Raw genomic sequence first — 25336 nt, forward strand, 5'->3', positions numbered from 1 at the left:
TTGGGTTGTATGTGGAAGGATTTGGCAACCTACTGCATTATTATCCCAAGAAAACTCCTACCATTTTAAGAAAACGGGTCACGACCTTGAGCAATGAGACGATGCAGAGAGCGAGATTCCTATGACAAGTTTTACGCTTAGTTGAAAGGAAATCGTAAATAACATATCGTAAAGTCATGTTTTACATGGGGTACTTAATACTCTTGAAAAACATTTATAATCTAAAGTAATTTCAGGTTAAAAGTGATAAAACAACGTACACCTACTCGGTAACGTTTAAAAACCCAGCCGGCTTAACTCAAAGCGGAAACTATAGAAATTCGCAGAGTTTAAAAATTTTCACTTAGCCCCCATAATGTATTTGACAGCTATTTTTGAACTGGCTTCCTGCCATTTTCTTATCTGTGTAATAAAATTTTGTGAAATCCAAGATGGCCGCCCGGCTTTGCTATCTGCACCTTTAAAGTAAAATATTGTGGGTTTAGGTGACCTCAAACGAAGGAAATGCTGCTGTTATTCTTTTATACTTTATTAAAATGGTGTTTTTCACTGTTGTTGCGTTTCTTTCGGGTATTTTGATGTTTTTATAAAAGTACATCGTCCGCGTGGATTTAGCTTTTTTAAATATATGGGTACTCTTTGATTTTCGGGGATAAAAAAGTAGCTATGTCCGCCTGACGGATGCAAATTATCTTTAAATACGAAATTTCGTCAAAATCGATTATACTGATGAGTCGCGAAAATGTGACAGATAGAAAGACAGACAGACACACGCTAGCATTTGTTAATATGAATTTATACTTATACTTACCTACTATTGCTATAGTTTTTAAAACCAAAATCTTAAAAAAAAATCGGTCTAAATACAGAGCGCCAGAATATGAACCAGAGCAGAACAATTCGAAAAGCCGATTTCATCAAACCGATGTTGTTCCGTTTCACTTGAACACGTTTGTTCGCGAGGTTTCCTTCTATCATTTCCCTTTAGTCCGAGGCTACATTTGGAAAACTGTCAAAACCTTAACGACCGGATAATCGAGTGACAGGCAAATTAGTATCGGCGCCGAATTGACGGTTGACAGCTGACTTTGACATCGGCAGTTGTCGATGATGGTACAAGCAACGAATCGATTTTCATCGAGATGATACTCATCGATTGGATGTCAGTTTTTTAGGGGTTTTTAGGGTAGGAAGGACTTATAGCACAAGTACAGGGAAAAATCCGAAAACTGAATTTGTGGTTACATCACAAAAAAAATGTGTTCGTGAACTAATAATAGTTAGTATTTTCAATTTTCTAAGTTATATAACTATACCAAGTGGGGTATCATATATGAAAGGGCTTTACTTGTACATTCTAAAACAGATTTTTATTTATTTTATGCATAATTAATGGTTCTTGATTTATTGTGCAAAATGTCGGGAAAAACACCCGAGTACGGAACCCTCAGTGCGCGAGTTTGACTTGCACTTGGCCGGTTTTTCTCTTAAACAGAAAAGTGATTACTAGGTATGTTTCCTATCTCAAAAATAAATTATTTCTCAGTAATTATTAAACAGAGGGTCTTCCAAAATATATAAAATCGACGTCTTTTCATAGTTTCAAGTGTCATAACCGAGGTTTTTTTTCTTTATTTTAAAAACCTATATTCACGGTATCAAAGGCAATAACTATTATGTACTAACTTCTAATGGTCCATATTATAAATGTAATAGTGTGCCTATCAGTTATATGCAGTCCATTCAAATGAAATGACGAATTTTTGCATAGAGATGGCATGCATCCCAGATATTATGTACATACATAGACTCCTTTTTATACCGGAAAATCAAAGTAACCCACGGGATTTTTAAAAACCTAAAACCACACGGACGAAGTCGAAGGTATAATACCTTCGACCTAGCAAATAAATAATTCAAACGCATTTACCGTAAGTTTCAGTCAATTTGTTTTTAACTGTCGTATACATGAAAGCTACCAAACTATTGGATAATCGAATGAATGACAGGCAAAATGCAGGCAAATTAGTATCGATTTTAAATATGTACTCGTACCTTCGCGACATCGAGTTGACAGTTGATATGGACAGTTGACATTTTTGTATGTAGCGTGATCATAGGGATATTTGACGACATCATAGATTAGTGACGTGCGGGTGTGCGGGGCGTCCCCCCGCCTCATACCCCGATTGCCATCTCAACCTGACGCGTACTACAAGTGTATTGCCATTACACAAGTTATAAACGTCTTTGCTCCCGATATATTGCGGATATCCTCGCGTGACGCGGATGCTTCATGCCTGTAGTGGTACCGCTGAATTCGTTGCATAACCAAACATTAGGTCGATGTCCTAACGTGTACTTCATAATACTTAAGTGTGTTATAGATTTGACGATCTCGACTCATACGTAGCTACGTAGTGCTACTAGAATCTAGATATAATGTAAAACAGGATTACGGGTTACTCGAAAACGACAGTTGCAAATATTACCTCCCGTCCACACACTGCCCGTGTGGCATGGGAGGGAGCGAGGAACGGAGGCAGAGACGTAGTGTGGCCGCGTTACTCGCGTGTTCCTCGTTCACGCCCATCGCTCCCTATTTTGTCGGTAAGTATGCAACAGCGCGCACGCTGCCACAGTTTCGACGTCCTTCGCGTTGCAAAGGCAAGCGAGGTGCGGCGCGTCGCGATTAATTGCGCGAGTAGAGCAGTGTGTGGACGCACAGTTATAGACACTATAGTTGGATAAATCTAATAGTTGATTCATATCACAGGCGGTGAAAGGTGAAAGCAAGAGAAAGATATACAGGAATGAAGTTTAAGGTTTATTATCTATACAACATTACCTAAGTAGTTTGTATGCAGGGGGTAAACTTCAGAACTAATGATCTGATTGTAAAAATACTTTCATTGATATAGTTACTCGATTCGCGAGGGCAAAAGCTAGCAAATTACTTATCTACTGGTAGGTACTTTAAGAGTTTTTTCTTGTAGCTCTCCTTCGATAATTTTTTTACTCCAAGTATAGCTTTATATTAGCTTAGCATACAAGTTAAGACGGCAGGGTAACTTGCATGACTATCGAATTGCAATCTAAGCAATGACTAGTTCGATTTATTGGAATTAGCAATCTCTTGCGGCATTATTTATAGCCGAGGTGGCATGCACCCGACTACTAAATTATATGTCGAGTAAGCAATTACTTGCAGATTACTTCCATTACAAATGTACATATAATTTAACTAGCTAACTTGCTCCAGCTTCACGCATCATCATCATGTAGCTTTTTAACCCAAAAAGAGAGGTGTTTGACGTGTGTATCTGTCTGTGGTATCTTAGCTCCTAAACTAATGAACCGATTTTAATTCAGTTGTTTTTGTTTGAAAGTTGGCTTGATCGAGAGTGTTCTTAGCTATAATCCAAGAAAATCGGTTCATCCGTTTGAAAGTTGTCAGCTCTTTTCTAGTTACTGTAACCTTCAATTGTCGGCGGTGTTATTAATTTTTAATTTCCACTTGTTCGAAACGAGTTTGGTTGCTATCACTAGAAAAGATTATCTATTTTAATATACTTAACGTTTTAGTGGATGTAAGCCCGACTAGTTTTGAACCCATCTGGGGGGGATAAAGAACCCCGGATGGGTTCGATGTAACCCACCACCTGATTTTAATTTTGTTTTTTTTTTTTGTTTCCAAGCCACCTTTCAAACAAAAAAAACAAAATTAAAATCAGTTCATTAGTTTAGGAGCTACGATGCCACAGACAGATACACAGATACACACGTCAAACTTATAACACCCCTCTTTTTGGGTCGGGGGTTAAAAATGGAATCACTCACGATAGTTTAAACATTATAACTCCAGATATCTTTAAAACAAGAGTGAATGGCCATCTTCTCCTTTTATCACTGCCTAAAGCAGCGGTGTATCATGTCCGCTGAGGAGTAAAGGTGCCCACGCACTCGAACTGAACTGCAGCTGAACGGCAGTGACGTACGCGCGTCGCGGCTGGATATCGTGCGGGGCGCTGCCGCGACGCGCAGTTCAGTTGCAGTTCTGTTCAAGTACGTGGGCACCTTTAGGAGGTACAAGATTCGATTCTTGATCGGGGCATCTTTTCTCTCTTCTTCTATCTTCTCTTCCAAGTCCCAGTCTACATCATATTTGGGAGCCGCGCACAGTCAATAAATAAATTCAAGGATTTTTTTTTATTCCGAACGAAACAAAAAGCTGCTAAAAAACTTTTTATAAAGGACTTAACCTGTCTGCGTGGAAGACAATGAGGGTATTAAACACGCCAAAACAGACAATGTTAGACACAAAGAGTCAAAAGTTTGATAAAGGATGTTATTTTTTCACTGGTATTTACATAACAAATGCTGAAAAATCACCGTCTTATTAACGAGGTAAAATATTAATACATCTCTTCTTAATACCCTCATTCGATAAGTCTTCATAAATTCTATATAGTAAATTATGAAATAGAGTGGGGTGAAATTAGACTGTTATAGTCTTACTTATGTTTAAATGATGGTAATTTTTTGTGATACATTATATTTCATCGCCATTGTCTATTAATTAACAAGGATTACTGCTTTCGTATAGCCATGCAAAAAATCACGTCGTTCACGAAGAACAAATCAAGAAACACAGACATTTTCGCATTAATAATATAGGTACTGATATGCCCGACCCTATTACCCTACTACCCTACCCCTACCCTACTACCCTAGTACCGTCATAGTCAGTGGGTCAACTTTTGCTAGCCCTGTATGGAATATGAAGTATGGGTAAGTAAGTGTACGACTACGCTGAGTAAGGCAGACACGTGCCTATTTATTGTAAAAGGAACTGGATTTACATAATTCAGTAGAGAGTCGCTTGCATGGCTATGTCAGTCATAAATTATGCTGATAAGTCGATCCATATCGTGGTTGTCGCATTACGAAATACATATTGAGCACGGCCTACCAATAGATGTCGTGTGGAACTTCATGCGCCGAGTTTTGAGACTTGACAGTTATTTCACGTGAACGAATTCCAGCCAAGACAGCCAACTGGTAGGTGTAATTCTTGACTGAGACGGCATTGTAAGGGTAAACCGTACCTACTCTTTAACTTTAACCCCCGACCCAAAAAGAGGGGTGTTATAAGTTTGACGTGTGTATCTGTGTATCTGTCTGTGGCATCGTAGCTCCTAAACTAATGAACCGATTTTAATTTAGTTTTTTTGTTAAAAAGGTGGCTTGATCGAGAGTGTTCTTAGCTATAATCCAAGAAAATCGGTTCAGCCGTTTGAAAGTTTTCAGCTTTTTTCTAGTTACTGTAACCTTCACTTGTCGGGGGTGTTATAAATTTTACACTTGTGATATAGAGCAAATTCACCGCATAGAGTAACTATGGCGAGTCCTTTATACCATATACTGGCATTATAGCATTGTACAACTCTTTGATTGCGAATTGTTGAATTTCAAAGATAAATATAATTTAATGCAATGATGATAAATTAATTAAGCTTAAACCTCAACTTTCTCAATCCTGAGAGGAGACCCGTGCTCTGTAGTGAGCCGGCGATGGGTCATGATGAGACGTTGGTCTATTGGCATTTCCAACACAAAAACAACAAAATACCTAAAGGTCTAATCTAAAATCGCCTGAAATCGGCTCAGCCGACCGTCCGGCTAAGAGCCAATCACTTAACGATGCGTAGTGACGATCAAAACTTGTCGACGCTTTACAGTGCTAACAACGCTATTTGATACTTGGCCATACCTAGCAATATTAATTGACAATAGACAATTTTTTAACGCAAAGGTCTTTCTTTAAAGGCTCTTATGATAAGTCAAGGCTTACTTACTACAGGTTCGAAAAGTAGATTTTGTCAAGAAAATTAAAAAAAATTGATATTGTGCAAATATCTGTATATTGTAATGCATGCAATCCTATGGCGTAGTCACTAATAAAAACTTGCATACTTTTTGCTTTGCTTTGTAGTTTGAAGTTATTGTGCAAATAGCTGAACTGCTCCGGATTCGCTCGGCTGGAATTTCTTAGAATAATTCTTAGTGGAGTTAAAATAAAGGTTTTAAAGAAAACCTCCATAGCGGTTTGAGCTGTACGTTAAAATGCCAGTTGATCAGTGTCCTCTTTTAGATCGAAGAGATCAGATACATACAGAAAACTCAAAGAAAAGAAAAGATTGTGATGGGATTGTCCATCGCTCGTATCAACTGTCCCGCTTTGTTAAGACACCGAATATTTTCAATTTAATTTGAACGACCTTGAGAAGAGTTCCAATATTTCCAAGTATCAAACCGTGTAAGTCGCAGTGGTCGACTATTGACAAATGGTTTGCTGGAGAGCCCGAGCGTCCGTTCGCGCGATTTCGGACACTTCCGCTTCCTGTGTGCAGCCAATACCTATTTACGATACCTATTTCTACTTGCGCCTAGAAAAATGTAGTGTTCATTTATTTTGAGATATTACTTTGTAAATAAATAAGGATCGTAGCTTCTGAACAATAAACAAGGTTTTCCTCTTCTTTTAAATTCATCTAGGTTTTATTACCCCCTATTAGGAGCCTTTCTAGTGGTCACTTATGCGGGGCGTCAAAGGTACGTTCCCGACAGGGGCGTGCAGTTCATAGATGCATAAAAGCACTGCTTACCCAAATTGAGATAGCTTCATGCTCATTTTTCATCATGACAGTCAATAAAAAGGTGTAACATAACTAAATAATGATTACCCTGGCTTAGAATCTGTGCACGCCACTGGTGCCCGGGTATTTCACCTGTAACTTTTCGGAGTTACGAGTATGTGCGTTTTAAGCAATTGAATATCACTTGCTTTAACATTGTGGGAAAGCATCGTGAGGAAACCTGTATGGCTGAAAGTTCTGCCAATGTTCTCAAAAGTGTATAAAGTCTGCCAATTCACACTTGGCCAGCGTGCTAGACTTGACTAAGCCCTTAGGGCTTAGACATTCTGAGAGGAGATCCGTGTTCAGTAGTGAGTCGGCGATGGGTTGACGACGATGACGGGAGCAGGGCCACGTATTAGTAAGACCGGCCAGGTTATTCTAAGGCATTTATTAGTCAAAAGAATAAAGGTTAGGTACTACTGCATCAGGCAATTCCGTTAATCAACTGATCGGGCAGAGAAACATACAAATATTAGGCAGTCATCTTATTGGACGGTATGTCCAATAAGATGACTGCCTAATATTCTAACTAATGCCGGTGTTCCTCAGGGGTCTGTTCTCTCCGCTACTCTCTTTCTGCTGCATATAAACGATCTGCTACGACCCGGAATCGTTGGGTACGCAGACGACAGCACAGTAATGGAGAGATACATATCCAGCCCACGCGCTAGTAGTTCGGAGATCAATGAACTCAGGGAGGCAATGGTACTGCGGTTAAACTCTACCCTGAAATACGTTTCAGATTGGGGAGATGCCAATTTGGTAGAGTTTAACGCTACTAAAACGCAGGCGTGTCTACTCACAGCAAAACGGAGTCCTTTTACCTTGACTCCCACTTTCCGGAATATATCTATTAATATCACTGATCACATAGATCTCCTAGGTCTCGACGTCTCGGCTAACATTAACTTCGGAAGATCCATAGAAGCCAAAGCCAAGACTGCCGCAAAAAAACTAGGCATTCTTAACAAGGTCAAGCAGTACTTCACGCCGCGCCAACTGACTACTTTGTATCAAGCACAAGTCAGGTCGTGCATGGAGTACTGCATTCACCTCTATGATGGCTCTGCTAAGTACCAACTAGCAGCTCTGGATGCCGTTGACCGTCGAGCTAGGAGACTTATAGGCGAAGACTCTCCTTTGATGGCGAAACTTCAAAGTCTCGATCACCGCCGTAAGGTCGCCGGCTTGTCGGTGTTTTATAGGATATATTTCGGAGAGTGTGCACAGGAACTTTTCGATCTTGTCCCCCCTTCACCATTTTACTACCGAACCGCAAGACGTCGGGCGAGTTTCCATCCTTATGTCGTCGACATTCCATCTACACGCACGAAACGTTTTGCGTCTTCATTCCTCATACGCATGGCTAAGGTTTGGAATACTCTCCCGCGATCTGTGTTTCCTACCAATTACAATCCGGGTATCTTTAAAACAAGAGTGAATAGGCACCTTCTAGGTAAACGCGTCCCATCTTAGACCACATCATCACTTTCCATCAGGTGTGATTGTGGTCAAGCGCTTGCCTATAGTGAATAAAAAAAAAAAAAAAATGTTATCCGTCAGTCACAGCAATAACTGGCAACTGACAGCAATAATGGATACCTAAGTTTTCCGATATTTGGATCTTTCCAAACCTCAAGCAAAACCGCGATAAAAACTAATACATTTTCATAATTCCACAGATACGTAGCAACGTAATCCTCTGTAGAATGGAGGAACATTTTTCCTCTCGCCTCTCGAGAGGGTTAGTACATGGGCATTCCATTTAGATGGGCATGAAATGTGCTCCCCGGGGATTGAACCTGTTTACTCTGAGTAACCGGTGGGCGGCCGGCCGGAGATCCGTCGGACTTTAATGGTATATGTATAATTTAACATCTTAACATTTTTGATATATGTATTATGGGTTTTAAGATACCTACAGTATACTAACAAATAGAGAGGCAACATAAGCACAACCCACACTAACATTTTTTTTTAATTCTAATAAAATTTAGCCCTCGACTGCGATCTCACCAGATGGTGAGTGATGATGCAGTTTAAAATGGTAGTGGGCTAACTAGGAAGGGGTTTGGCAGTTTCATTAACCCCATACCCCTGATGGGTTTTTACCTGACATCGTACTGAAACGCTAAATCGCTAGACGGCACAGCTTTGTCGGTGTCTGTTTGTCTATCTGTTATTACAAAACCAAGTTGTCTTATAGGGTCCCGCGGTAAAAATAGAAACTCTTATATTATTTTCGTCCATATAATCAATGTGTCACATGCAAAAAGCATAAAGTATATACCTATTTAAAGTTGAAATTTATAAATGGAAACCTATTACCATTATAACTTTTTCTGGATGCTACATTCTGAATTAATAAATTATACATATATCGGAGGCATTACAATGTATTTTTAATGTACCTAAACTAAACAGCTGCTAATGCATAAATTATTAGTATTGAAGGCAAAATAGACCCGATCGATTGACGGGCTTCAATTGGGTAGATGTACTCTATTTATAACAACCCCTACTCCATACTAATTTAAATATACATTAATGAATATTCTATACTAATATTATAAAATATGTTTCTGTCTGTCTGCTACCTTTTCACAACTTTTTAACACTGAACCGAAGTAAATGAAAATAAAAACGGTTAAGTGCGAGTCCGACTCGCACGCGATGGGTTCTGCACCATCGTAAAAGATAACTATTTTTTTACTTTTTTTTATTTGCATGACAGCCATTTTGAAATTCAGTGGTTCGTCATTTTGATTTTTAGAAATACACTATGAGAATTTCAACTCTACAGTCTACCTATTACGGCTCATGAGATACGGCCCGCTAACAGACGTACGAACGAACAAACGGACGGATAGTTGGCCCGTTGGTAACTTTCGGGTACGGAACCCTAAAAAACGAGTTAACAAAAACGTGTTAAAAATTCAAATACAATATTGGTGTCCTGGACTTAATCCATGGATTCATGGTAGCACCAGAGGTGGCACTAAGACTTCATAAGTTATTGTTAAGTTGATATTTTATTTCAATACTTGAGTTTAATTCTCGACGGACAGTTGGGATTTAAAACTTCTCTCCAACTTTAAGTTTGCTAAGTGTTTGTTTACAATGCTCTGTGAAATAGCGAAACTTGAAATATTTATTGCAATTCTTTTTATGTTCTATTCGCGTGTATGCCGAGAATAGGACATTGGGAATACGGAATGGTAATTTACTCATTTTTCTTAGTGATTGGTCAAAAATATATCAAAATCGTCATTATCAGTCATTCAAAATCATATAATTTCTAGGTTCGACGCAAACCTATACAGCAAGAGGTAAGACACGCCATTTTAATGAGACATACTTACTGTAGAGTAAGCTTTTATGAAAAAGTAAATAAAGCTTAGTATCAAAAAACACCGCACCTTGTCTCTAGTCCACTCTACAGGTGTGCGCAGTTTAAAGTTCGGAAGTTCGAAATTGAAGTTAATAAAAACCTCTCTTTTGAGTAGTTGGCTAACAAAATAGGGATGAAAGCGTGAAAACGAAAGGTACTGTCTTTTAGAATTTGGAGACGGGGAGCATTCCTCTTTTCAGTATTAACAAACTTACTTTGGTGACCATGCAAGTTACAATCAGTAGCGGGTTCGTAAGTTTTTCCGAAACTTAACTCATTTGTTCCACTTTTTACATGATATTTTACAATCTCAGCGCGCAGCAAACCTTCTTAACGTCGTTATTATCGAGTAACTGGCTAAGTATAGAAACAACTCAATGTGCATCGCTCTTCATGAGTCTTTAGAGAAAGATAGCGTTAGCTGAATCTGAAACTATGAATGGCATTGGCAGTGCTTTTATCTTAAAAGCCGAAGTCACGAAACTTGTGACTATTACATTGCAACGATCGTAATTATTGTAATTGGCTGAATTTTTAGCCAAAAGAGAGAGTGTCGTCCAAGAAGTGATTTTACATGATGATACACGAGAAAAAAACATACTTGTTTTACAATTTTGCCATGTAAAGTCAACATCTCCCAAAGATGCTCTGGTTACGGGCTTCGAAATAGTGTGCAAAGTGTGTGTCTTACAGGATTTGTGTGGTGTTGTGTGTAGGAGAACGCGGGCATTTGCATCGGCTTAGTGCAATGCACGTTGCACCATACAGCTTTTGTTCCTTGGGATAAAGACAAATCTCTAACCGCTTATAGCTTGCACCATAGCCCAGTCTAAACATATTAGAGTACACCCATTGCTATTCCAGTCACAAGCATCGAAGTTACAGTTACATAAGTGCGTTTAAAGTTAGACAGTATACATAGCACCAGGCTAACTTTTTTTAACTTTTTTGTCTAATGCTCAAAGATGTCTACATAGGAAATTTTATTTCATTTTTTAATGTTGTTTTTAGAGTTATTTATCCAAAGGGTGCCACTTGCATCCAATTACTAAGCCTTCGCTGTTCATTCATACACTTCTATATTTTGAATTTTATTCCGTTCGTGATCTAGATAGTATCTAAGTTATAACAGTGTCATTTTAAAACTTAATGTACTTTTACCTAAAAAAACTTATTCAAGTTTTAAAAAACTCAGTGGCCACGTCAGAGATGTGAACCTTTAATAAACATTTCTTATTAAAATCTAGTTCTTAGTAAAATTACAAGTCCCTCTTTTCTTTTATTAAAACATATTAAAAGACAACAGATGCGGTTCGCTAGTGAAGGAGTTTTACCTCGTGGGAAGAATTCCTTTTGTTATTAAAATTAATTTCTCTGTTGTACTTTCTTTATTACAGATGTTTTAAGGGTTACATTTTTTCAACAGTTTAGATCTTATTTAGTTTTGTAGATGTTATAAGTGTACTAAGCCCTCATTTTTAACCCCCGACCCAAAAAGAGAGGTGTTATAAGTTTGACGTGTGTATCTGTGTGTCTGTGTATCTGTCTGTGGCATCGTAGCTCCTAAACGAATGAACCGATTTTAATTTAGTTTGTTTTGCTTGAAAGGTGGCTTGATCGAGAGTGTTCTTAGTGTTAGATCGAAGAAAATCGGTTCAGCTGATTGAAAGTTATCATCTCTTTTCTTGTTTTCTTATAGAGGTTTTTGTGTCGGGGGTTTTTAAAATTTTGAGTTATGAGAGAAGACCTGCGCTTAGTATGTGGTTGTATGGCGCCATTTTCAAATGAGATTTAAATTTTTAGTTCGTTTTTGGCAGGACAGCCAAGTTCTTCTTCAACTTAGCGGTGAACCACATAAGTGGAGTGTGCTTTCCTACAATTCCTCGCCCACTATGCCGGTTTTATGGTATCCGATCTTTTTAACTCTCTCACGTAGTTAATTGAAGTTCTATGTCATTATAATATAAATCAAGCATTGCCTTGGTCCGTTTCCGTTTCCCCTTAGTAATAAGCTAAGCTGATTCCTAGCTCCGTGCGTGTCCCCTCACTAGCCACTCTGACTTCACCAGTAACGTGAGTGGAGAACAAATTCAATAAAGCGTGTAAAATAACCAAGAGCTTCCTTTATCTCGGTACAAAATAAACCGCATTACACCGTCCCTTTAGAAACGTATGTTTCACTCGCTGAAAGCCCCAGTCAGTCGCTACACCGCACCTTGACTTGACTACTGAAAGGGTATTCGATAGGGCGACTATGATTTAACTTTTATCAAATACGTTATACTAAAAACCCGGACAAGTGCGAGTCAGACTCGCACACAAAGGGTTCCGTAAGCTGTACCATCGTACAAAAAATAACCCCTGTATTTTTTTTAATTTTCATAGCGGCCATTATAGTTTTTATTATTTTTGTTGAAGCGGCAATAGAACTACACATTCTGAGAAAATTTCAAATTTTATCTATTCACGAGATACAGCCTGCTGACAGACAGACGGACAGATGCACCGATTGCGGAGGCATAGCAATAGGTTCCCGTTGGGGTTGGCACCCTTCGGCACAGAACCCTAAAAAAGGAACAACATTAACCTGACCTCCCTGGCGCAGTACTCTTATAAGTGGAAGGTCTCGGATTCGATTTGGAAATTTATAATTTCTAAATAGTCTCTGATCTGGTGGGAGGTTTCGGCCGCAGCTAGTTACCACACTACCGTCAAAACCGCGCCGCCAAGCGATTTAGTGTTGCGGTACGATGCCGTGTTGAAAGTTGAAACCGATAACGGAATGGGTTTGATTAAACTGCCGTACCCCTTCCAAGTTAGCCCGCTTCCATCTTAGACTGCATTATTACTTACCACCAAGTGAAATCGCAGTCAAGTAGTAACTTTTAATGAAATAAAAAACTCGGGCTGAGACGATGATGATCTAAGACCACCAATATGTCAGCTAGTTTATTAATAAGAGTAAAATACTTTAAAAGTGTTACGTGTTCGTAAGTTTCGATTCGAGCAGACGGTCTCAACTGTAAGAGAGTCGTAATTGTATCCCGGGAAGTTGTCCGCGGCCGCCGGGGCCGGGGCGCGGACACCCGAGACGTCTTCGAATACAGTTCACGTTAAATCGAATTAGTCTGCGGGACCGTGCCGTATTAACTATGCCGTATGTCAGTACATACTAGAGATTGCCATTATTCATCTTCCATAGATATATTAAAGAACAAGTATAAATCAAAAATTTATACCACCCCCGACAAGTGAAGGTTACAGTAAAGAGCTGATAACTTTCAAACGGCTGAACCGATTTTCTAGGATTATAGAGATTATTATTCTTTTCTAAGAGCACTCTCGATCAAGCCACGATCGGTTCATTAGTTTAGGAGCTACGATGCCACAGACAGATACACAGATACATACGTCAAACTTATAACACCCCTCTTTTTAGGTCGAGGGTTAAAAACTCAGATAGTAAGTACCTATCTAGTTATCAGCGAGGTCGGCAACCTTTAACCACGAAGCGCAAGCTTTAAGAGGGCTCTCTCCGTCACTCGTTTCCGCTCGTTTCATACAATCGTAGTTCCAATTTCATTTGAATATTAAGCATCCAAAGTCCATGAAATTTTGCAGACATATTCTAGAAACTAATATCTATGTCTGTGGTTTTCCAGATTTCTGTTAAAATATTCGGTTTCAAAGTTACGCGGTCTTAAAAATTTACATACAAATCTTTGAGCCCCTGTAATTTTAAAACTACACATTTTTAGAAAAATCTAAAACACCACAGACACACATTAGTTTCTAGAATATGTCTGCAAAATTTCATGGACTTTGGTTGCTTAATATTCAAATGAAATTTTTGAAATGATTGTATGACACGAGTGACGGAGAGAGCCCTGTTAAGTGAGAAGAGCCTGTCAAGTAGACAGACTTACACAAAGAGACGCTGCAGATGGGGATAAACGCTTTACTATTACTAGACTTAAGATAGCTTAGACAAGAAATTAGAATACAATAGCTTTAACTAATCTTCAAGTTACGACTACTGAAACCTATCTGTCTTCCACGAGTAATCGCTCTTCTAACACTGTGTTCACACTGAACTTTGATCGTGTATTCTACACGTTTTACAATTATTGTTTTAGGGTACCGTACCTCAAAAGAAAAAAAGGAACCCTTATAGGATCACTTCGTTGTCTGTCTGTCCGCCTATCGTGTCTTAATTGTTTTTTGTTATGTAACCACAAATTCACGGTTTTCGGATTTTTTCCTTTATTTGTGCTCTAAAATCTACCTATCTGCTAAATTTCATGACTTTAAGTCAACGGGAAGTACCCTATAAGTTTTCTTGACAGACATGACAGACGGACAGACAGACAGACAGACAACGAAGTGATCCTATAAGGTTCCGTTTTTCCCTTTGAGATAGATAGATAGATAGAAACTCTTTATTGCACACAAAAACACATATAAGGATAACAACACAGTAAGAAGAAAACAGAAAAAAAAAACAATTGTGTGCAAAGGCGGCCTTATTGCTTGGAGCAATCTCTACCAGGCAACCTTTGCTGAAAGGAGAAGTTCTAGGAAGGAGGTTGGATAGTACCAACTTTGAGGTACGGAACTCAAAAAATCTATAGCACACAGACATTTGCGGACGAAAGCTGATTGTAAATTAGAAACAGAGATAATATATGCAACAGACAAAACAAATTCAATTTCAAAATCTCGTCTCTCTCTATTAAAATAAATAGAAAATTAATTAAAACTATTTCAATCCAACTGTATCTAGATAATCTAGGATTTTCGTCCATATACAGATTACAGACGCAGGGTTTAGCCCGGGGACCTGTAAATAATGTATGCCTGAAAGCATACCAGTTGAATTTTGAGTGTATATTCCTGTTTCAAAGCGAAATCATAATATTAGTTGATACAGACTAACTTGGTTGACTTCACCGACATGGTCAAATGGTAAATATTGTGTTTTTCTATCGTACATAGATTTTTTGCTACTCTATTTTATGAATGAATGAATGAAATATATTTACTTGCTGAATATAAGTTGAGATGTTCAAAATAATATTATAACTAAGTATAAGCGACCTTCATATTCTACTACATAAGCAGACACTTAGTACAATAATATTAATTTAATAACAAGATGATACCCGTGAGTTCGTCCGCAAGGATATGTTTTTAATCCCGCAAGAACTGTTTGATTTTTCGGGATAAAAAGTAGCCTGTGTTAAGTCAGGATATACTTAAGCTATCACCAGTCCAAATTGCAGCCAAATCCGTCCAGTAGTTTTTGCGTCGAAGAGTAACAAACAAACATACACACACACACACACACAAACAAATTTTCGCCTTTGTAATATTAGTGCGACATGTCAAATCTCTACGGGCGGTTCAGAATTAACGTTCAGGCAAACGAGCCTGAAAAAAAATATCATTTAGCTAGATGTACCTAGGTTGTACTCTTGTTTCTTATATACGAATTCAGATGACCACCAACATTGAGTAGGCCTTTGATTGAAACATAGTATATAGGTAGGTATTCAAATGCAGAGCGTGAACGTAGTAAAACCTTTTCATCCAAGAGTAAAACTCAGGCAAACGACAATATCTGCTAAAGGTTGTGTGTACTTAATGTTCGTCGCAGATACACCGCCGGACAGGAAAAGTGTACATACATGTAAATACATATTTTGCTTACGCTGCGCTTAAAATGCGAAAATTCTGCTGAGTTTTATGTCAATATAATATTAGATTTTGGAATCACTACCCATAATATATGCTTAACCGATTGACGGACATAGGCTACTTTTTATTTCAGAAAATCAAAGTTCCCATGGAATTTTTCAAAAACCTGGCATTTCTTCTTCCGTATTGCCCTTGCAATTACTTTAGAGAACGTTTTCGTGTGTTGAAGAAGGCTCTCCCGAACGTACCTTATTAGTCTCGATAGTCAATAGGAAGTCTTATTGGAGACTTGTTGAAGTGGCGACCTAGAAAAGGCTCAAAAACAGATTTAATTTTCTTTTACTTCAGTTAAAACAAACTGTGCTCCCCTTTATTTGGCCAGCAGTGCAAAGTCTAATTAAACGCACTCAGCGCGTATGGCCATTGTCCTTTGGGCCCAGTTAGTGGTGCGTATGTGGCCAACCGGTACTTGTCTTTATGATAGTGATCTTGTTAATATCGGCGCGTCTTGTCATTGTGACGTCATTACCTAGTTTGTAATATTGTTGATATTGATGTTGTATAGTACATTTTGATATTTTTTTAAAAAAGCTCACTTCAACCACCGTTTACTACATGAATACAGGAAGATTCATTCCAAACAATTTTTTTTACGAGCTGCAACTTGTTTTTGCTTACAACTACTAGTATTAATTAACTCATACAAATCTTTACAGTTTCCTAATGGAACACCATTTTTGTTTGAATTTTGAAATAGCTCTTCCATAATATCTACTAAATTGAGTTCTAAATTTATTTTACCACTCTTCTGAGTCAAATCTGACTAGATAGTTATTATAATTATAAAATTTGAATTGTTTATGGAGTTTTTATGGGTTTGGAATGGAAGCCTAAATAACAAACAGTAGAAAGAACAATCTATGGATGGCTTGAAGGTCATCGAAATTGGTGCGCTGAATTTCATGTGCACCACTGACCCAACCTCAGCCTTTGTTTATTTTCGTCTGTCCCAGATATAAAAGCACAAAAGTGAGTTTTAATACAAGCCGTCCAGTTTCACAACGCCCTTTCAGCAAAGTTTCTCAATAGTTCGCTTGTGTCGTCACACACGCGTGATTAATTGCCAAATCCCGACATTCCGATACCCGCGTCAGGTGATAAAGGGTGCTGCGACTGGGCTGAGTTTGAACTTGACTGTAACTTTCATAATCTTCCAAGTGAAGCTAATTTACAGACGTTTTGAATGGGAGCCCAAATGACAAACAGTGAAACGGACAATCAAAATCAACTCCTCAATGCGAAAGTGTGTTTGTTTGTTGGGTTCTGACGTCGCAACGGAGCAACGGATTGTCGTGATTTTTTGCATGGGTATAGTTAAAGACAGTGACACAGACTTAAAGAGAGTAACACAGACTACTTTTTATCCCAGAAATCACAGAGTTCCCACGAGATTTTTAATAAATTAAATCCACGTGGACGAAATTGTGGGCATCAGCTAGTCACGATATGTGTGGTGTCGGCCGTCTCTCGACCACACATATCTGGCAAGATAAAATTAGAAGGGTTTTCCTCTGAAAGTCTAAAATCTATCTCTAAAACATATTCAGACAATACAAACATCAAAAAAAAAATTGCCCTGGCATTAATACTTAATTTAAATTAGGTGTAGTTATGGAAACTATGGAATCATCTGTATGTACTTACAACTTTTTTTTCAGCAACCTTCCATTTAAAATTGAGAACAAGAATATGTGAACAGTCCATAGTTTTGGTAATCGCCGATGACGCGAAAGGTCGAAGGAAATAATTTAAATTAAAGGCCTAGAGGGTCCGACAATCGGGCATAATACGATTCCAGTTTTAGGGTTATTTAACATCGTCCTTACATAATATCTATAACAACCCTTCACGGTACACGAATTTCATAGATTGGTTTCGCACTGCGCTTACATTGTGGAGTATACTTAGCCTCGGCATTTTGTGTCCACAGCTGGATGCGGTTCCACACGTCTGCCGCAACAGCCATCGATTTCTCGACGGTCAGCTAGAAATTCAGTTTGAAGCATCACTATCGACTGCAAGACGATAAGGAGGCGTAAGAGCAGTCATACCCCCAAAAGGATTCACAGCTGGGCATAGCCTTTCCGAAGGCGTGCCACTCCACATAGTCTCCCGCCTTTCTCATCCAGCCATTTCCAGCCACCTTCTTATCTTAAGATCATCTATGATGCGAGCTAAAGGTTGGTCCACGCTGTGCTTGCCAGCACGCGGTTTCCACACGTCTGCTCCAACAGCCATCGATTTCTCGAGGGTCATGTAGAAATTCAGCTTGAAGGATCACACACGACTGCAAGACGATAGCAGGCATAAGAGCGGTTAAAACCACAAAAAGCATCTGCAACGCTTTGCTTAGGACCGAAAATTGACCCCTTTTTCGCCTCTGGCAATTCTCTGGCGATTTTTGCGGTTTGCATTTTATAGCCTAACAATTTTATTCACTAAGATTTTTTTCTTTTCTCCGTGTTTGAACCTTGGAACGTAAAGACGTCAAACCAAAGCAAACACGCCCTACAACCTACAGGTCGTTACGGCCTACAATGTTTGAATTCGGTCCGATATCATTAAGACGGGTACACACTGCAAAGGTCACTGGTGGCCAGGGAACGGCGCACCCTGTGTATCATTTACACAGTCTGGATCAATCGTGCAGACTACGCAGTAATCGTTTCTAATTCGAACCGCTAGGATATGGAAAGCCCTTCCAGCATCAGTTTTGCCTTACACTTTTAATATGGGTATTTTCAAGTTAAGAGTGAATAGGCAACTACTAGACAAGCGTGCTCCATCTTAGGCTGCATCATCACTTGCTAGCAGGTCTGATTGCAGCTAAGTCTGTAGGTAAATTAAAAAAAAAGGAATGTTGTATTAACTGTTGAGACTGCGAAAGTGTGTCTGTCTGTATGTCTGCTAACTTTTCACGGTCCAACAGTTTAACCGATTTTGATGAAATTAGGTACAGAGTTAGCTTTCATCCTGGGGTTACGTTTATCCCGGAAAATCAAAGAATTCCCACGGGATTCCTAAAAGCCCATCCGTTTAACCGATTTTTATGAAAAGCTTGCATCCCGGGAATTATTGACATAGGCAACTTTTCATCCCAGAAAATCAAAGAGTTCCGACGGGATTCTTAATAAACCTAAATCCACGCGAACGAAGTCGCGGTCATTATGTAGTCGTTCATATTATTTAATTGCTCCCTTATACCATTGAGATATTTAATTCCTCTCAATGTATCAATATTGGGGCTGGCATATATTAATTATTATAGGTCACCTATAAAGTCTCCTAAAAATATCAGATTAAAACAAGTGTAAATTAAAAACTTATAACACCCCCGACAAGTGAAGGTTACAGTAACTAGAAAAGAGCTGATAACTTTCAAGCGGCTGAACCGATTTTCTTGGAATATAGCTAAGAACACTCTCGATCAAGCCACCTTTCAAACAAAAAAAACTAAATTAAAATCGGTTCATTAGTTTAGGAGCTACGATGCCACAGACCGATACACAGATACACACGTCAAACTTATAACACCCCTCTTTTTGGGTCGGGGGTTAAAAAATGTATCAATATTACGTGTATTAGGTGTACACTATTCGTGTGTTATCGCAGTAAGGGCGTGTGCACATGAGTTTACTGCCGTTAGGGGACCGATAGCCCTTCCCCGTTCATAATGTGATGTCATCGAAGGAAAATTTTACGACCTTGTTAATAATTGATAGGTTTCTATCGAATGGATGTAAGAATACTTTCTTAGGGGATATCTATGGATCATCATTAATCGGTGGGGTCCACATATGCGAATGCATTTTGACCCTTCTAGACGTTTTTTATTCGCATATTCTCTGAATTTTTTGCAAGAGCAAGAATATGCAGGTTTCCTAACGAGGATTTCTCATGTCAGCAAGTTAAACATAGATACCAACTGGGAAAAGTAATTTATTTATTTCATTTATTGCAAGATTGTAAGTATAAAAGATGTTACATAAATTTTAAGTAGGTACGTATCACAATCTGCCATGACATGGCGTGCAAAATTTACTATCTTTACATATCAATATTCGCAATCACTTCAGATTGGCTGACACTCTCTCGCTATTGGCTGAAATGCATTGTTGCAGAAAGAATCCCATAAATTCAGCCAATCACAACAATTGAGGTTGCAGCTATGATTGATACAGCTATTTTGCAATAGCGATGCGTCGCTGGCCCGTGTGCTTTTGCCAACGATTCTGTATCGTTACTATCGCGATTCAGGATCGCGCTCATCTTTAACAGTGAAGGAAAACATCGTGAGGAAACCTGTGTGCCTGAGAGTTCTCCATGTTCTCAAAGGTGTGTGAAGTCTGCCAATCCACACTTTGCCAGCGTGGCTATGATGACTATGGCCTAAACCCTTATCATTCTGAGAGCCGATGGGTTGACCATGGATGACGATGAGACCCCCGTCGAACAAATTCCGAGAATAAGTCACGATGAAGAGACCGAAGTCGTAGAATAAACCAATAAATTTTACCAGCCATCTGCCAACCACAAGAAGTAGGTAATTAAAGCAAATTAAAAGCGTGTTTACGTCCAAAGTTTATTTTTAAAATGGCCAGCGAAACTGTACATGTTGAAATATATTTTCTATACGATTTATTGCACTAGCTCGACGCCCGTCTCCGCTCAGTTTACGACTCCATATAAAAGCCTGAGGAGGTTTACGAGGTATATGAGGACGTCGGAATGGCTTTACGACTGGAGCACGGTGGCTGGTTCTAGGATTTCGTATAAAAGTCGCGTTATTTTGTATGGCTGAATCCTTTGACAAAATTTGTTTCTTTAAAGCTACATAAAGTTAGATCACACGGAACAGCAAGCTTACTTTGCTGTGATTCGCTAAAATAAATCTGTATACTGCAACGTGTATAGCTGGGTATTCACCAATAGATCGTTTCAACGAATAGCTCCTATGGCGTTATGTTGGCTCCCCTGTCTGTCTAAGTCATTGGGTGGTCATTGGCACCATATTGGCATGAGAAAACACAGATTTTGTTTATTTTCATTTCATTCATTCATGAAAATCAAATGAAATAAAACAAAATCTGCGTCTTCTTATGCAAATATGGTGCCAATGACTTGGACAGACAGGGGAGCCAACATAACAACCATAGGAACTATACGTTGAAAGGATCTATAGCCGTGTAGCATGTAACGTATCTGATACTGTGTCAAGTTAGTACGTAGGCGCGAGCCTGCTTCGAGCCGCTCGCGCGTGGAGCGCGATAAGTTTGCAATGACCCGTCGACCGGCATCAGTGCGAACACAGAGGCGGCTCGCAGTGTGCGGCAAGCCGGGCCCACTTGCAGGTTAATATATTATCAGACTAGCTGACGCCCGCAGCTTCATCCGCGTTGATTTAGGTTTTTCGAAATTCCGTAGGAACTCTTTAATTTTCCTATGTGCTAACTTAACATGCACTATACCTATGTATGTCGTGAAAGAATCTTCATGGTACCACATGACCAATCGTGTGACAGAAGTTTGAACACTGTTACCTCACTTACAAGCTGCTACTTTAAGATTGCCCGTCCACCTAGGTACCAATAGGTCCCATGACGGTGCACTTTTGGTGCGAATCTTGAGACCTCAACGTCTATCGGTTCTTCGGACTATGTCCTTTATTAAATGCCACTTCAGCAATTATTTGAGCTATGTCGGTTACTATGGTTCTCCTACGGATCTCGTCACTTCTAAAAATCACGTACGTTACTCCAAGCATAGCTCACTCCAAAGCTCGTTGGGAGATTCTGAACAAATTCACTCTTTGCGTCGTATTCTTCATTTCTAAGGGTCATGACCCCTTTTCATTAAGTGACCCCTTTTCATTAATCACGTAATGGTAGAAATTTTCTTGGGATAATAATGCAGTTCCCAAACCCTTCCGCGTTAAACTCGATTGAGAGAATGAGATTTCGACTGTTAGGTGCTGCATGTAGGTTATGGTATCAAAAAAAATTTGGTCTGAAAATCCTCGTGGTTCGTAAAATTTTCGCAGGTTGCACCAAAAGTGTGCCTCGACTTATTTTACCATAAAAATGTTAACTTTGCCACCAATTGGGTCAGATCTTAGTTGGCGGTGTGCCCAGTTTTGCTAGAACCTGGGTAATAAACACCAGGTTATATGTTGACATATCAGTAGGGTTGCCATCTCTTTGTTCGAGACAGCACATTCCCGTTATTTAGCCAGGACCTGGTAATTTATCTACTCTCACTAACACACACATTCTTAGATTATAAAATTATGTCTTAGATCAGCTCTTTGATTATAAAATTAAACTATAGCTGACACAGATGATTCAGATTAATCATTTTTTTGGCATGCGGAATACATCGCGCGTTATTTTGCTACCCGATGGTTACTCTATTTATTTCTAACATAACTTCACAAATTTTTTTAACATTTCATCACATAATATAAGATAATTTCCTCTTGTAAAGAACAAAAATATTATATATATTTACGTTAAAACTTTTCACTAAAAATTTATATTTACCTTTTGGTAAATATAAATTTTTATACATACCGTCCAAATGGTCATTAATGGGCATTATGCCCAAATACACTGGCGCTATTACCTGATGGTTGAATTATTAGAAACCCGGATTACCGGCAAATCTGAGCGGAACTTTCGCTTCGTTTTTGCAAAGTTCATTAAGAAGTGGCAAAATTCCCCATTAATAAATATGTCGCTATGTAGGATACGAAATTCCACACGCGTTGTTCAGTTTTATTTGTTCTTAGACTTAAACGCTAGACAAATACTTTTAAAGGTGAAAACGTTTAATACTTTTAACGACTAAATACTTTTAAAAGTAGAAAACGTTTGTTGAAATACTGAACTGGAGTTATGCATAATGTCTGGATCTCCTACAAACTTTAGTATGCTCTGTCAATCAGGACATGTCCACGGAAGTCCAGCCGGTTGGTGACCGCACTAACAAACACACCTGGGACTGGCGGAGACGCTGATAGCGTGTGTTCGACGGTTTATAGCAGCTCTAGATTACTAATGCCAAAGGTTTCTACAAATTCTTACTAAGAATCTTTTTAACCCCCGACCCAAAAAGAGGGGTGTTATAAGTTTGACGTGTGTATCTGTGTATCTGTGTGTCTGTGTATCTGTGTATATGTGTATCTGTGTATCTGTGTATCTGTGTATCTGTCTGTGGCATCGTAGCGCCTAAACGAAAGAACCGATTTTAATTTAGTTTTTTTTGTTTGAAAGGTGGCTTGATCGAGAGTGTTCTTAGCTATAATCCAAAAAAATTGGTTCAGCCGTTTAAAAGTTATCAGCTATTTTCTAGTTTTCTTGTAGAAAAGAAGGTTAAATAACCCTTAGGTTCATAATATTCAAGTGTCAACTGTCAAGATGGACGTTGCCTAGATATACATAATTATTTATTTGAAAATAATTTGTCGGGGGTGTTGAAAATTTTTAATTTACACTTGTTAGTACTCTTTTTGAAGGTCTAGAAAATAGCACCACTTTGACTACCAACAAATTTAATTTCTAGAGATTATAAAGTTAATATAAAGTCAAAATAATATCTTTGCAGCTATCCTTTACCCTTGTCCTAGAACATGTTATGCGCATGTCCGATGAACTGTGGGCAAAGACCACAACACAGTGGATGCCACAAAATTTTAAAAGACGTCGAGGCAGGCCGACGCGTCGCTGGCGAGACGAACTCGATGCCTACATGTCGGCCTGGCCTCAAACTTCTATAGACAGAGACAGGTGGAAGGAAGAAGGGGAGGCCTTTGCCCAACATTGGGACAGTTCGGGCTAACAATAATAATAATAATAATATCCTTTACCCTTGCTATCCATAGAAGCATAAAGACATTACTTACTTTATCATACATATCGTACGGCTCAAGACCATAGCGTGTGGAAATCCCTACAAAAGATCTACGTCCCGCGGTTGACGACCAAGACCTTATATAAAAGAATCAACTGACTGACTAACTGACATACTCATATCATCGTGCAGCTTAAACCGCCTGGAGAATGTTGGATTTTTATGCATACTCCTAAAACGAAAGGAATTTTAGAAATTCTACTCGGCAGGGCAGCTACTCGTTTATTTCACTTGCGAACTCATAGCTACAGTAGTTCAAGATATAATATTAACTCATTTATTCGAAAACGTGACGCTCCGAAACCTTAGCGTCTTTAGGTATTAAACTCCCCACAGAGTACAGACAGACGCTCGCAAGCCTTTAATATCTACGTCTCGAGTAAAGGGGGACACCGTCAAGGCTAAGTACCTGAATTCAATTTGACAGTGTTGCCACCGCTTAGCAGTCATACGGTTGGGGAAGGAATGAACTTGCGCAGAGCACCAACGAACGATGAACGATATTTTCTGGGATTGAGGTGCCGTCCTTATAGAATGGGTTACGCGACCATCACACGAATACGCGATACGTTACGCGGCACATCTAAGTTACCGCAATCACTGCGCGAACTTCAGTTAGGCCACCTATTTCAGATTTATACGATCAAAATTCACACGCACCTGCGATGATCGCGTAAAAAATTATTTAAAGGACCATCTAGTCACTGTCGCCGAGGGGGAGAGACTAGATGCATTACTAACGCAGGAATTCATAGTAAAGATAACATTTAAGCAATGCATTAAGGTTATGTAACACATGTCGTCAGAATCGTCCTCTAAAGAACCCCATATCTTGACTATGGATTCCGGTGTAATCGTCTTGAAGAAGTCATCGAAATGTGCATTATTGTTGTACTCATTATACTATTTTCTAAGATATGTAGATGCATCATATACAAGTGTAAATTAAAAATTTATAACACCCCCGACAAGTGAAGGTTACAATAACTAGAAAAAAGCTGATAACTTTCAAACGGCTGAACCGATTTTCTTGGATGATAGCTAAAAACACTCTCGATTAAGCCACCTTTCAAACAAAAAAAAAACTAAATTAAAATCGGTTCATTCGTTTAGGCGCTACGATGCCACAGACAGATACACAGATACACACGTCAAACTTATAACACCCCTCTTTTTGGGTCGGGGGTTAAAAATGTGTTAACTTGACTGTTTTGTTAGATTTCAGTTTTCAATTGCAATTTTTCCACGTATTTGCTAGACATTCTTGCAATCTCAATTCATATTTACTCGTAGAACCGATGTGGCGGCAGTCAGCTGCAATGTATCGTTATTTCCCAACTGTAAGATAACCAAATAGTGTTAACACGAACCCTAAAATTCGATACGTATTTTACGATCGCGAATGGAAAGAGACCACCAGAACGGAATTTATTATAGTTTTCCCAGAAGCTAATACGTCTTTATGTCAAATGAGGAGTACAGTTTATTTATTAGCTACCCACGAAAGTGACGTGAGTTAGGTCTTATTGAATTGATGTGTTTGGACGGCGGGACATAGGTGGACTCATATTTTATTAGC

The 25336-nt window shown here is 38.9% G+C and overlaps 1 protein-coding gene and 1 long non-coding RNA gene across 3 annotated transcripts in view; both read right to left on the reverse strand.

Annotated features, from left to right (window-relative positions):
* LOC123871357 overlaps positions 1-25336 on the reverse strand; it is a 177837-nt gene that overhangs the window by 40692 nt on the left and 111809 nt on the right. The window lies entirely within an intron of this gene.
* On the reverse strand, positions 1710-23557 carry LOC123871358. Its single transcript, XR_006797256.1, has 3 exons — positions 23477-23557; positions 8062-8067; positions 1710-1721 (listed from the first exon to the last, which is right to left on the reverse strand). It is a non-coding gene; the product is annotated as an uncharacterized LOC123871358 (long non-coding RNA).

Source organism: Maniola jurtina, chromosome 13, assembly GCF_905333055.1.
Source record: "Maniola jurtina chromosome 13, ilManJurt1.1, whole genome shotgun sequence".
Taxonomy (NCBI): domain Eukaryota; kingdom Metazoa; phylum Arthropoda; class Insecta; order Lepidoptera; family Nymphalidae; genus Maniola; species Maniola jurtina.